We start from the raw sequence: 13,888 nt of genomic DNA, 5'->3' as shown, positions 1-13,888 counted from the left end.
TCACTACGTCTGTATCTTTGGGGTAAATATGCAGTAGTGCAATTGCTGGGTCATAGGGTAGCTCTATTTTTAACTTTTTAAGGAACCACTATGCTTTTCCAAAGTGGCTGTACCACCTTGCATTCCCACCAACAGTGTAAGAGGGTTCCCCTTTCTCCACATCCTCTCCAACATTTATTGTTTCACCTGGGTGGCTCAGTCTGTTAAGTGGCTGCCCTCGGCTCAGGTCATGATCCCAGGGTCCTGGGATTGAGCCCCCATTGGGCTCCCTGCTTCTCCCTCTCCCTCTGCCTGCTGCTCTGCCTACTTTTGCTCTCTATCTCTCTGTCAAATATTTTCTCACTTTCTGTTTACCTGATCTTCTTTCTAAAGAAACAGTACTTCCTATTCTGTCCCCTAGTAATTTCTAAAGCTTAAGCCTTGAATTCAGGGTGGTATGGAAGTGGGGAAGGGAAGTGGGGTTGAATAATACTAACTGGTCAGGAGGAAGAGACTTAGCTTTTAATTTTTCTTTCTAGATAGCAAACATTATTTCACCATTTCAGACTCATTTCTGTCATTAGATAGAAACAATAGCATCTGTTTCCTAAGTTGTCCAGAAGACGTAGCAAGATAGAGCTAATATACTGTGAGAACACTGGATGTTATATGTAAGTGATGAATCACTATATTATAACACCTGAAACTAATGTTACACTGTATGTTAACTAACTAGAATTTAAATAAGAACTTGAGAATGAATGAATGAATGAAAAGACAGAGCTAATATAGAGTATAGTAGCAGCTTCCTAAAGACAAGATTCCCAAAAGAGAATGTGTTTTTATTTTTGAAATACCTATTCTATTTGCATCTCATATAGTTCTAATTCTCTACAGTAAATGGTAGAGACTCTGGAGATTTTCTCATTTTTACAGAGTGTTGCCTTTACCAGTAACTGTAAATCTCAATGAGAAATGAGTAGATACATAGCCCATTTTCAAATAAATTAGAAAAATCAAAATTGAATAGAATTTGAGTGAGTTTCTAACTCTAACAATTTTAGAGTAAGTTTCATATAGGGAGTCATCTGAGCAATATATCAAGGTCTGTGTTGATTGTGTCTAAATTAAATTTAGCTCTATATTTTGAAGCAGAAAGTGCATTTGAAAAGATCTAAATAATTACATGTGACATATTTTTTTCAATCATTGTCAAATACTTATAGATTATCTCTTATGAGCCAGGCTCTATTGTAGGAGTTTGTAATACATCCATGAATAAAACAAAGACTCTGTGGAGCTTATATTATAGAAAAGAAAATGATGGTGGAAGATAAAATAAACAACAGATTAGAAAGTAAAGTGTAAAGTATGTGGTAAAGTGAAAATCACCATGGGAAGACATAAAAGTACTACAGAATAAGGGGAATCAGTCTTGTCTAGGTGAAAGAAAGGTGTTGCCATTGAAATTTAAAATAAGGTAATCAGCATAGGCCTCTTTGAAAAAGTGAAAATTGAGCAGAAATTTTAAGGAGGTAAAAGCATTAATAATGCAGATATTAGAGGAAACTGTGCTCCAGGTAGAGGGAACACCCACGGATAAGTCAGAAAAGTGTCTGGCTTCTCCAAGGAACATCAAAGTGTCCAGTATGGCTGGATACAACAAAGAGGAAAGTAGTAGAAAAGGATATGATCAAAGAAGAGGCCAGTTCATCTACAGTCTTGTAGGACGTTAAAGGGCTTTGAATTTACTGAGAGAAAAAGGGGAATGGTTGGAAAATTTGGAATGAAATGATTACATTATCTGACTTATGTTTTAGAAGAATAATTATGCATACACTGTTAAAAATTTGAATATGGGAAGAACAGAAGAAGGAAGTCCAGTTAAAAGGTTATTGTAAGAGTTCAGATGAGAAATGATAATGGCTCAGATTACAGTGATAATGGCAAAAATAGTGACAAAAAGTGTCTGTGTGTGAACAGTGCTCCCCTTATGAACAATTGGAAAACCCAGAACTGTAGAGGAAATGAGGATTGAAAGACAAAATTCTGGAGAAAGTGTAGAACCTCTCATAGATGAATTTGGGACCTGCATTTTCTTCATTCTTTGTGGTATTTGACAATTCTGGCCATGGATTGCAGCTTAGAATTCAAGTTTGGCCCTAAGCATAGGGCTGCTGCTAGGTGATAGGGGAAAAAAAAAGAAATAGTTTTCATGGTCACACAGAGCAGAAGTGATAAAAATAGAGATCTAGAAGGTCTCAAACTCTTGGCTAATATCCCTCTCAATACAATTGCTAAATTTTGAATATGCACAAGTCAAAAGGCTAAAAAAGAATATGAAAGCCTCTGAAAAGTAAAGCTGGCATTCCTACAGTCTCCCAATGCTATAAAAAAGAAGGCATGACAGGCTATCAGTTTAAATCTCTAGAGAAGCTATGTCCTAGTTACAAGGGAACAGCAGAGACATACCAAGTTTAACCAAAACTAGAATTCAACTCAGTCCCTTACGAGATTAAGATAATAATTCTTCTACATTAACTGTTTAGCAAAGGAAAGAATGAAGCCCTTCTGGTGGAAATCAACATCATCTGAAAAAATCTACAGTTTGTTATGCAATGTATGCAATTCAATAAAAAAAAATCATTAAGCGTACCAAGAGACAGGACCATATGACCTAAAACCAGGATTTTAAAACAAAAAGAAATGGAATATGGAAATAGAGCTACAGATGACCAAGGTATCAGAGTTTGTAGACAAGGGCTTTTAAAAACTATGGTTAATATGTTCAAGAAAAAAGAGAAAAGATGAATAAAATAGATAAAAGAGATAAAAAAGGAATTTCAACAGAAAATTGGAAATCTATAGAGAAAACAAATTAGAAATTACTTATGGAAAAATGCATATCCAAAATTTAGAATTCAATGGATAGATTTTTTCCATTTTTTTAATTCAAATTCAATTAATTAACATATATTATTGGTTTCACAGCTAGAGGTCAGTGATTCATCAGTCTTATAAAATACCCCGCGCTCATTACATCACGTGCCCTCCTTAATGTTTATCAGGTAGTAACCCCCATTCCCCACCTCCCTTTCCTCCAGCAACCCTGTTTGTTTCCTGTAATTAAGAGTCTCTTATGGTTTGTCTCCCTCTCTGATTTCGTCTTGGTTTATTCTTTCCTCTCTTCCCCTATGATCCTCTGTTTTGTTTCTTAAATTCCACATGAGTGAGATCAAATGATAATTGTCTTTCTCTGATTGACTTATTTCACCTAGCATAATACCCTCTAGTTCTATCCACGTCATTGCAAATGGCAAGATTTCATTCTTTGGATGGCTGAGTAATATTCCAGTGTGTGTGTGTGTGTGTGTGTGTGTGTGTGTGTGTGTGTGTATACATACAACTTCTTCTTTATCCATTCATCTGTCGACAGACATCTGAGCTCTTTCCATATTTTGGCTATAGTGGACATTGCTGCTATAAACATGTACTCCTTCAAATCACTATGGTTGTATCCATTGGACAAATACCTAGTAGTACAATTGCTGGGTCATAGGGTAGCTCTATTTTTAACTTCTTGAGGAACCTCCATACTGTTTTCCAGAGTGGCTACACCAGTTCGCATTCCCACCAACGGTGTAAGAGGGTTTCCCTTTCTCTGCATCCTCGCCAACATCTGTCCTTTTTGACTTCTTAATTTTAGCCATTTTGACTGTTGTAAGGTGGAATCTCATTGTGGTTTTGATTTGTATTTCCCTGATGCCAAGGGATGTTGAGCATTTTTTCATGTGTCTGTTGCCCATTTGTATGTCTGCTTTGGAGAAATGTCTATTCATGTTTTCTGCTGACTTCTTGATTGGATTATTTTTTCTTTGGGTGTTGAGTTTGATAAGTTTTTTAAGATTTTGGATATTAGCCCTTTATCTGATATGTCATTTGCAAATATCTTCTCCCATTCTGTCAGTTGTCTTTTGGTTTTGTTGGCTGCTTCCTTTGGCTGTGTAAAAGCTTTTTATCTTTATGAAGTCCCAATAGTTCACTTTTCCTTTGTTTCCCTTGCCTTTGGAGACGTGTCTAACAGGAAGCTGCTGCAGCCGAGGTCATAGATGTTGCTGCCTGTGTTCTCCTCTAGGATTTTAATGGATTCCTGCCTCACTTTTAAGTCTTTCATCCATTTTGAATCTATTTTTGTGTATGGTATAAGGAAATGGTCCAGCTTCATTCTTCTGCATGTGGCTGTCCAATTTTCCCAACACCATTTATTGAGGGGACTGTCCTTTTTCCATTGGATATTCTTCCCTGCTTTATCGAAGATTAGTTGACAAAGAGTTGAGGGTCCATTTCTGGGTTCTCTATTCTGTTCCATTGATCTATGTGTCTGTTTTTGTGCCAGTACCATACTGTCTTGATGATCACAGCTTTGTGATAGAGCTTGAAGTCTGGAGTTATGATACCTCCAGCTTTAGTTTTCTTGTTCAACATTCCTTTGGCTATTCAGGGTCTTGTTTCATACAAATTTTAGGATTATTTGTTCCAGCTCTGTGAAAAATCCTGATGGTATTTTGATAGGGATTGCAGTGAATTTGTAGATTGCTCTAGATAGCATAGACATTTTAACAATATTTGTTCTTCCAACGCATGAGCATGGAACTTTTTTCCATTTCTTTGTGTCTTCCTCAATTTCTTTCGTAAGTGTTCCATAGTTTTCTGAGTACAGATCCTTTGCCTCTTTGGTTAGGTTTATTCCTAGGTATCTTACAGTTTTTAGTGCAATTGTAAATGGGATAGATTCTTTACTTTCTCTTTCTTCAGTCACATTGTTAGTGTCTAGAAATGAAACCGATTTCTGTGGATTGATTTTGTATCCTGCCATGTTGATGAATTTCTGTATGAGTTCTAGCAATTTTGGGGTGGAGTCTTTGGGGTTTTCCACATAAAGTATCATGTCATCTGTGAAGAGGGAGAGTTTGACTCCTTCTTGGTCAATTTGAATGCCTTTTATTTCTTTTTGTTGTCTGATTGCTAAGGCTAGGACTTCTAGCACTATGTTGAACAGTAATGGTGATAGATGGCATCCCTGCTGTGTTCCTGACTTTAGGAGAAAACCTCTCAGTTTTTCCCCATTGAGAATGATATTCACTGTGGGCTTTTCCTATATGGCTTTTATGATATTGAGGTATGCTCCCTCTATCCCTTCACTGTGAAGAGTTTTAATCAAGAAAGGATGCTGTACTTTGTCAAATTTTTTTTAGCATCTATTGAGAGGACATATGGTTCTTATCCTTTCTTTTATTTATGTAGTGTATTACATTTTTTAAAAGATTTTTATTTATTTATTTGACAGAGAGAGACAGCCAGGGAGAGAGGGAACACAAACAGGGGGAGTGGGAGAGGAAGAAGAAGGATCCCAGTGGATGAGCCTGAAGTGGGGTTCGATCCCAGAATGCCAGGATCACTCCCTGAGCCAAAGGCAGATGCTTAACAACTGAGCCACCCAGGTGCCCCTATGTAGTGTATTACATTGATTGATTTGTGGATGTTGAACCATGCTTGCAGCCCAGGAATAAATCCCACTTGGTCATGGGGAATAATTGTTTTAATGTACTGTTGGATCCTATTAGCTAGGATCGTTTTGAGTATTTTGGCATCCATGTTCATCAGGGATATTGGTCTGTAACTCTCCTTTTTGGTGAGGTCTTTGTCTGGTTTTGGGATCAAGGTAATGCTGGCCTCATAGAATGAGTTTGGAAGTTTTCCTTCCATTTCTATTTTTTGAAACAACTTCAGAAGAAAAGGTATTACTTCTTTTTTAAATGTTGGTAGAATTCTGCTGGGATGCCATCTAGCCCTGGACTCTTGTTTTTTGGGAGATTTTTGATTAGTGATTCAATTTCCTTGCTGGTTATGGGTCTGTTCACATTTTCTAGTTCTTCCTGTTTCAGTTTTGGTAATTTATAAGTTTCCAGGAATGCATCCATTTCTTCCAGATTGCCTAATTTGTTGGCATATAGATGCTCAGAATATGTTCTTATAATTGTAATTTTTTTGGTGTTGGTTGTGATCTCTCCTTTTTCATTCATGATTTTATTTGTTTGCTTCCTTTCTCTTTTCTTTTTGAATACTATGGTTAGGTGTTTATCAATCTCTCTAATTCTTTCAAAAAACCAGCTTCTAGTTTCATTGATCTGTTCTACTGTTCTTTTGGTTTCTATTTCATTGATTTGCACTCTAATCTTTATTATTTCTTTTCTCCTGCTGGTTTAGATTTTATTTGCTGTTCTTTCTCTAGCTCCTTTAGGTTTATGGTTAGGTTGTGTATTTAAGACCCTTCTTGTTTCTTGAGAAAGGCTTGTATTGCTATATACTTCCCTTTTAGGACCGCCTTTGCTATATACCAAAGGTTTTGAACAGTTGTGTTTTCATTTTCATTTGTTTTTATGAATTTTTTTAGATTCTTTTTTTTTTAATTTCCTGGTTGACCCATTCATTCTTTAGTAGGATGCTTTTTAGCTTCCATGTATTTGAGTTCTTTCCAAATTTCCTCCTGTGATTGAGTTCCTGTTTCAAAGTATTGTGGTCTGAAAATAGTCAGGGAATGACCCCAATGGTTTGGTACCAGTTGAGACCTGATTTGTAACCCAATATGTGATCTATTTTGGAGAATGTTCCATGTGTACTTGAGAGGAATGCATTCTTTTGCTTTAGGATGGAGTGTTCTGAATATATCTGTGAAGTCCATGTGGTCCAGTGTCTCATTCAAAGCCCTTGTTTCCTTGTTGATCTTCTGCTTAGACGATCTGTCTATTGTAGTGAGTGGGGTGTTAAAGTCCTGAACTATTATTGTATTATTATCAGTGTGTTTCTTTAATTTTGTTATTAATTGGCCTGTATAATTGGCTGCTCCCATGGTAGGGGTATAAATATTTACAATTGTTAGATCTTCTCATTGGATAGACCTTTTAATTATGATATAGTGTCCTCTATTATTACAGTCTTTGGTTTAAAATCTAATTTATCAACTCTAAGGATTGCCACCCCAGCTTTCTTTTAATGTCCATTAGCATGATACATCGTTTTCCACCCCCTCACCTTAAATCTGATGGTGTCTTTGGGTCTAAAATGAGTCTCTTGCAGACAGCATATCTATTGGCTTTGCTTTTTTATCCAATCTGATACCCCGTGTCTTTTGATTGGGGCATTTAGCCCATTTACAATCAGAGTAACTAATCAAATATATGAATTTAGTGCCATTGTATTACCTGTAAAGTCCCTGTTTCTATATATTGTTTCTCCCTTTCTGGTCTATATTGCTTTTGGGCTCTCTCTTTGCTTAGAGGATCCTTTTTAATATTTCTTGTAGGGCTGGTTTGTGATCACAAGTTCTTTTGTTTCTGTTTGTCCTAGAAGCTTTTTATCATTCCTGTATTTTGATTGACATCCTAGCCGGATAAAGTATTCTTGGCAGCATATTTTTCCTCATTTAGCTCCCTGAATATATCGTGCCAGTCCTTTCTGGCCTGCCAGGTCTCTGTGGATAGGTCTGCTGCCAATCTAGTATTTCTACCCTTGTAGGTCACAGACGTCTTGTCCTGAGCTGGGGTCAGGATCTTCTTCTTGTCTCCAAGATTTGCAAATTTCACCATCAAATGTTGGAGTATTGACCTATTTTTATTGATTTTTGAGGGGCATTCTCTGTGCCTCCTGGACTTGGATGCCTGCTTTCTTCCCTAGATTAGAGAAATTCTCAGCTATAATTTGCTCCAGTATACCTTGTGCCCCCCCTTCCTCTTCTTCTGTCATCCCAAGTATTATAATATTGTTTTGCTTTATGGCGTCACTTATCTCTCAAATTCTCCCCTTGTGATCCAGTAGTTGTTTATCTCTCTTTTACTCAGCTTCTTTAGTCTCCATTTTGTCATCTATATCACTAATTCTCTCTTCTTCCTCATTTATCCTAGGAGTTAGAGCCTCTGTTTTTTATTGCATCTCATTAATAGCCTTTTTGATTTTGACTTGGTTAGATTTTAGTTCTTTTATTTCTCCAGAAAGAAATTCTCTATGCTTTTTCAGGTCTAGCTAGTATCTTTATAATTGTTTTTCTGAGCTCTAGTTCCAACATCTTACTTATGTCCATACTGATTACGTCCCTGGCAGTCAGTATTGCCTCTTCTCTTTTTTGTGGTGAGTTTTTCCATCTTGTCATTTTGTCCAGAGAAGAATAGATGAATGAGAGAATAAAATACTAAAATGGCAACAATGACCCCAGATAAATATACACTAAACAAATCAGAAGATACTGGAAATAAAAAAAAATATTTTTAAAGGAAAAAAAGAGAATATAAGCAGACAGGTGAAGAGAATAGAGCAATACACTGAATCCTGTGTGTATTTTGGTCTGTTTGTTAGAAAACTAGGTCACAAAATTGTGAAGAAAGAAAAACATATATGTACAAAAATAAAATCAAATACATTGAAAGGATAGAATGTAACTGTAAAAATGAAAATTAAAGATAAGAAAAAGCAAAAGAGAAAAAATAACTACAACAACAGCAAAAAAGTAAAGGATATAAACAGAGAGGTGAAGAGAACAGAGTGATATACTATATCCTGATTGTATTTTGTTCAGCTTGTTAGAAGAAACTATATCTCAAAATTGTAAAGAAAGAAAAACTTACATATGTACAAAGATAAAATTAAATACATTGAAAGGATAGAATGTAACTGTAAAGATGAAAATTTTAAAAAGACTTCAACAAAGCAAAAAGAAGAGGGCTTCAGAGGGGAGGGGGGTGGGGGAATGGGATAGGCTGGTGATGGGTAGTAAGGAGGGCATGTATTGCATGGTGTACTGGGTGTTATACGCAACTAATGAATCATCGAACTTTACATCAAAAACCAGGGATGTACTATATGGTGACTAACATAATATAATAAAAAATATTATTATAAAAAAATGAAAAAATATTTTTATTGAGGTATAACTGAAAAAAAAAGAAGAAAGATAAAAGAGAATATGATCAGACAGGTGAATAGAACAGAGCCATACACTAGATTTTGGATGTATTTTGGTCTGTTAGAAGAAACTGCATCCCAAAATTGTAAAGAAAGAAAAAAATGTGTATATATATATATATATATATATAAAATTAAATACAACAGAGTAGAATATAACTGTAAAAATGAAAATTAAAAAAGATTTTAAAAAGGAATTGGTAAAATAAGAAATTGGTTGTAAAAGGAAAGAGAAAATAATTAAGAAAAAAATAAAATTGAAAGGCTTAAGAATCATTGGAAAAAAGCCATGAATTCTATGGCTTTATTCCCCTAGGGCTGGAGTTCAGCAGTTCTCATTGATTGGTAAACTTGATCTTGGCTGGATGTTCTTGATGATCTTCTGTGGGTGGGGCCTGTTGCTTTGATTCTCAAGTGTATTTGTCCCAGCCTGGGGCACCCTTGCCAGGGGCCACACTTGCCAGGGGTCAAGCTAAGTAATCTTCTCTCTGGTTTGCTCTATATGGCTTTTGTTCCCTGAAGGCTTTCCTCACAGCTTTAGAGGATGAGAATCAGAATGGCAGCCTCCCAATCTCCAGCCCCGCAGCTGGCTTCCCAGCTCTGATGCCTTGGAACTCTGCCACACTCAGGCACCCCCAGTCTTCCTGTGACCCCGAGATCCTGAGACCACACTGTCCCACCTAGGGTTCCACCCCTGCTTAGCCACCTGAGTGATGTCCCTCACTGGAGCAGACTTCCGAAAGTTCTGATTTTGTGCTCCATTGCTATATCACTTTCTGGTAGCTGGCTGATGGAGGCTCCCACCCCCAGTGGTTTATCTTCTCTTATATCACCTTGGATTCACTTCTCCACACCTCCTACCTTGCAGAAGGTGGTTGCTTTTCTATTTGTAGAGTTGCAGCTATTCTTTTCTTAGATCTCTGGTCGAGTTTGCAGGTGTTCAGAATGATTTGATAGCTATCTAGCTGAATTCCTGGGACCAGATGAAACTAAGGTCTCCTACTCCTCCACCATCTTGGATTCCTGCCAATGGATAGATTTAACAAACAGAATATGGCATTAGAGAACTTAAAAAATGGGTAAACAGAAAATAGCAAAACTAAAGCATAGAGAGACAAAAATACAGAAAAGAGTAAGAAACATGAGGGACACAGCAAAATAAATTGTAGTGTGTAATTTTGCAGAAGAAAAACAGAGAAAGGAGCAAAAGCAATAATTAAGTAGCTAAAGGCTAAACATTTTATTTTATTTTATTTTATTTTATTTTATTTTAAAGATTATTTATTTATTTATTTCACAGAGATAGACAGCCAGCGAGAGAGGGAACACAAGCAGGGGGAGTGGGAGAGGAAGAAGCAGTCTCCCAGCGGAGGAGCCCAATGTGGGACTCAATCCCGGAACGCCGGGATCACGCCCTGAGCCAAAGGCAGACGCCTAAAGACTGCACTACCCAGGCACCCCAAGGCTAAACATTTTTAAAGTTATCAATCCAAAGATTCAACACCAAGAAGAATAAATAGAAAGAAAACAACACTGACTCCAAAGTTTATATAGAAATATAAAAGTGCCAAAAATAAATAAGGCAATCTTGAGGAAGAAAAATAAAGCTGGAGAACTTACAATCAAATCAAATCTAATATCAATATCAAGACTTATTTTGAAGTTTTAAAGGTATATGTATATTCTAAAGTTATAGGTATTATTATTAGAAAGATAGACAAATAGACTAATGAGACATAACAGAAAGTCCAAAAACAAAAAGAGGGGGAGGGAAAAGGAGGAAGGAGAGAGAAAAAGTAACTTTGACTTTTATCTCTCATTATACAGAAAAATGAATTCCAGGTGGATATAAATAGATATAAACATGAAAAGGTGTAAGGTAAAACAATAATTTTTTAAGAAGAAAAAGTAAGAGAATATCTTCATGATCTTAGAAGAGGTAGAGATTTCTTAAAGAGGAAATAGAATAGTGCTAATCACAAAGGTAAAAGAAGATGACTTAGAATATATTTAAAAATTAATGTGTTCTTTTTATCAAAAGACAGTGGTGAAAAGGCCAGCCACAGGGTGGGAGAAAATATTTACATTGCATATACATGACAGATGACTCAAATCCATATATATTAAGATCCCCTAAAAATCTATAAGTAGTAGTCAGAAACCTCAATAGAAAAAAAAAGTCAGCGTTGAATAAGCACCTCGTAAAACAGTGTTTCCCAATCATACACATATACAAAGTGATCCATTACGTTAGTCAACAGGGAAAAACAAATTAAAATCTAGAGGGTACCACTCCATACCCACTAGAATAACTAAAATGAAAAAAGACAGAAAATATCAAATGTCGGGAAGGATATGGAGTACAACTGTACTCTCATGCACTGTTAATAGGAATGTAAAATTGTATAAAGGTCTTGGCAAATTGGTGGTATCTACTAGTACTGGACACATACATATCATGTAACCTAGCATTTCTAGTACTGAATATATTTCCTTTTTAAAGATCTATTTATTTATTTGAGAAAAAGAGGACAAATGGGATGGGGGCAGAAGGAGAGGGAGATAGAATCTTAAGCAGACTCCACACTGAATGTGGATCCCAACTTGGGGCTTGATCTCATGCCCTGAGATCAGGAGCTGAGCCAAAACCAAAAGTCCAATGTTTAACCAACTGCACCACCTGGGCATCCCTAGTCCTGAGTATATTTCTAAACATACATCAGTATTTATGTCTACCAAAAGGCATACAATGAATGTTCATAGCAGAGGTAATTTTGTTGACCCAAACTAAAAACTAATATCCACCAGAATAGATAAAAAATCTATGACATATTCACACAATGAAATACTGTACAACAATGACAAGTATATTACACTCAGCAACATGAATGAGGTAACAGATTTAATGCTGAGCAAAAGCCAGACACATAAATGTATGTAGTGCACGATTCCATTTATATCACATACAAAACCAGGCAAAATTAATCTGTGGTACTATGGGATTCATGAATAAGAGTTGGAATTCCTAAAAATTTTATAAATTATGTTATTCATAAAACATTTCCAACCTTCTTCATGTTACCTACTCATTGCTATGAATATCCAACTTTTTAAAATAAATAAGACATAGTAAGTTTAGAAGTAGTAGCAAAGAACAAAAACTGGATACTCGAAAACTGGAAAGATACTCAAAAGATACTAAAAAAACTGGAAAACACCAGGAAATCTTATTATATAGTATTTGAATAACAACATTTTTGGATATCTTAGCAAGGTAAACAGCACTATACAGAACTGAAAGTCAAACTTTCCAATTCAAGGGTTTATTTTGCTTCTCAAACTTATTCTTGAAAGAACATTTGCAGAGTTTATATATTATATATTATGCATATAGACTTATTAATGTACAATTTTTAAGAATGACTCACCATTACCAGCATACAGGGCCACAAACATACTCTTACAATAAGCAAAATCAACTGATAAGATCATCATATACTTCTGTACTGATATCTGAACACTTCACAACTTTTGACTTGAGGAGCCAGCATTTCCTACTCTTGTTTTTGACTTGACATTAATAGGTTCCTTCAAATCAGTAATCTCTTCATGTCCATTGTTAAGCTATAATTGTTACAAGAGATTTATAATACTTTTTCCATTTTGCTCATTTTCAACTATTTTTATCAGTATTTGATATTCAGAAAAATATATGAATTTTCCAAAAAATGCCAGGAAGGAAGTCCCACCAGAAACAATAGTCAAGATAGTGGTTACCTGTGGTGGAGGTTGTGCTTAAAAAGGGACATAAATAGTGCTTCTGGGTGCTGATTATATGGGATATAAGTCTAGTGTTCAGAAAAGATGACTGGAGATTTAATTTAGCTGTCATCCATATAGATGGCATTTGAAGTAATAAGGCTGGGGGAGATCACTAAGGAAATGACTGCATATAGATAAGAGTATCAAAGACTGTCTCCTGAGTCAGTATAATATTCAAAGGCTACAAAGAAGAGAATAGTTCAGTAAATATGGAGGAGAGGATAGGTGAATTATGAAGAAACTTAAGGAAACACGTTGTCCTGGAAGCCAAACAAACCATATCAAGAAGGAAAGAGTAATTTAAGTTCTTAAATTCTTAAGTGAAAATTAGCCTTAAAATAATCTCTAATGAGAACAAAGTGGTGGTTACCAGAGGGGAGGTGGGTGGGAGGATGAGTGAAATGGTGATGGGGATTAAGGAGTGCATTTGTGATGAGCACTGGGTAATGTATGGCATTACTGGATCACTGTATTGTACACCTGAAATGAACACAACACTATGTTAACTTTAGTGGAATTAAAGTAAAATAATGAATAAAATAAAAATGAGAAAAAAATCTTTAACAAGGAAGCAATTCTAGAATGGTAGAGTAAGGACTTCTGAAAATCTCTTCCATAAAACCAAAGAGAATGTCTAAAATTTTTCAAAATAAACTTTCTCCAAACTCTCACCAAAGTCTCACAGCAATCTGACGAGTGTTATTCAAGGAAAGTGATTATTCTCAGTAAAATCAGGGAGGCCTATTCTCATCCTCATCATCCGCATTCTGTAGAAGTCTTGAAGATTTTGTTATAATAGAAGGGTCAATCCATCAGGAAGATATCATGATTATAAAGATATATGCACCTAACCACAGAACCCCAAAATACATGAAGCAAAAATGAAGAATTTAAAGGAGAAATAGACAACAGTAATAACTAAAGATTTCACTACTCTGCTTTCAACAGATCACTAGACAGAGCATCAACATAGTAATAAAAAACTTGTACAAAATTTAAACAAACTAGATCTAACAAACATACTGCACTCTACCCAACAGCATCAAAATACACATTATTCTACGGACCACAT

At 35.7% G+C, this 13,888-nt stretch overlaps 1 protein-coding gene across 2 annotated transcripts in view; it reads left to right on the top strand.

Moving 5' to 3' along the window:
• GABRA3 (gamma-aminobutyric acid type A receptor subunit alpha3) overlaps positions 1-13,888 on the top strand; it is a 355,912-nt gene that overhangs the window by 269,461 nt on the left and 72,563 nt on the right. The gene's annotated exons all lie outside the window — the stretch shown is intronic.

This window comes from Ailuropoda melanoleuca, chromosome X (assembly GCF_002007445.2).
Source record: "Ailuropoda melanoleuca isolate Jingjing chromosome X, ASM200744v2, whole genome shotgun sequence".
Classification (NCBI taxonomy): domain Eukaryota; kingdom Metazoa; phylum Chordata; class Mammalia; order Carnivora; family Ursidae; genus Ailuropoda; species Ailuropoda melanoleuca.
Note: the sequence above shows the minus strand (reverse complement) of the source record. Positions and strands in the feature narration are given on the sequence as shown.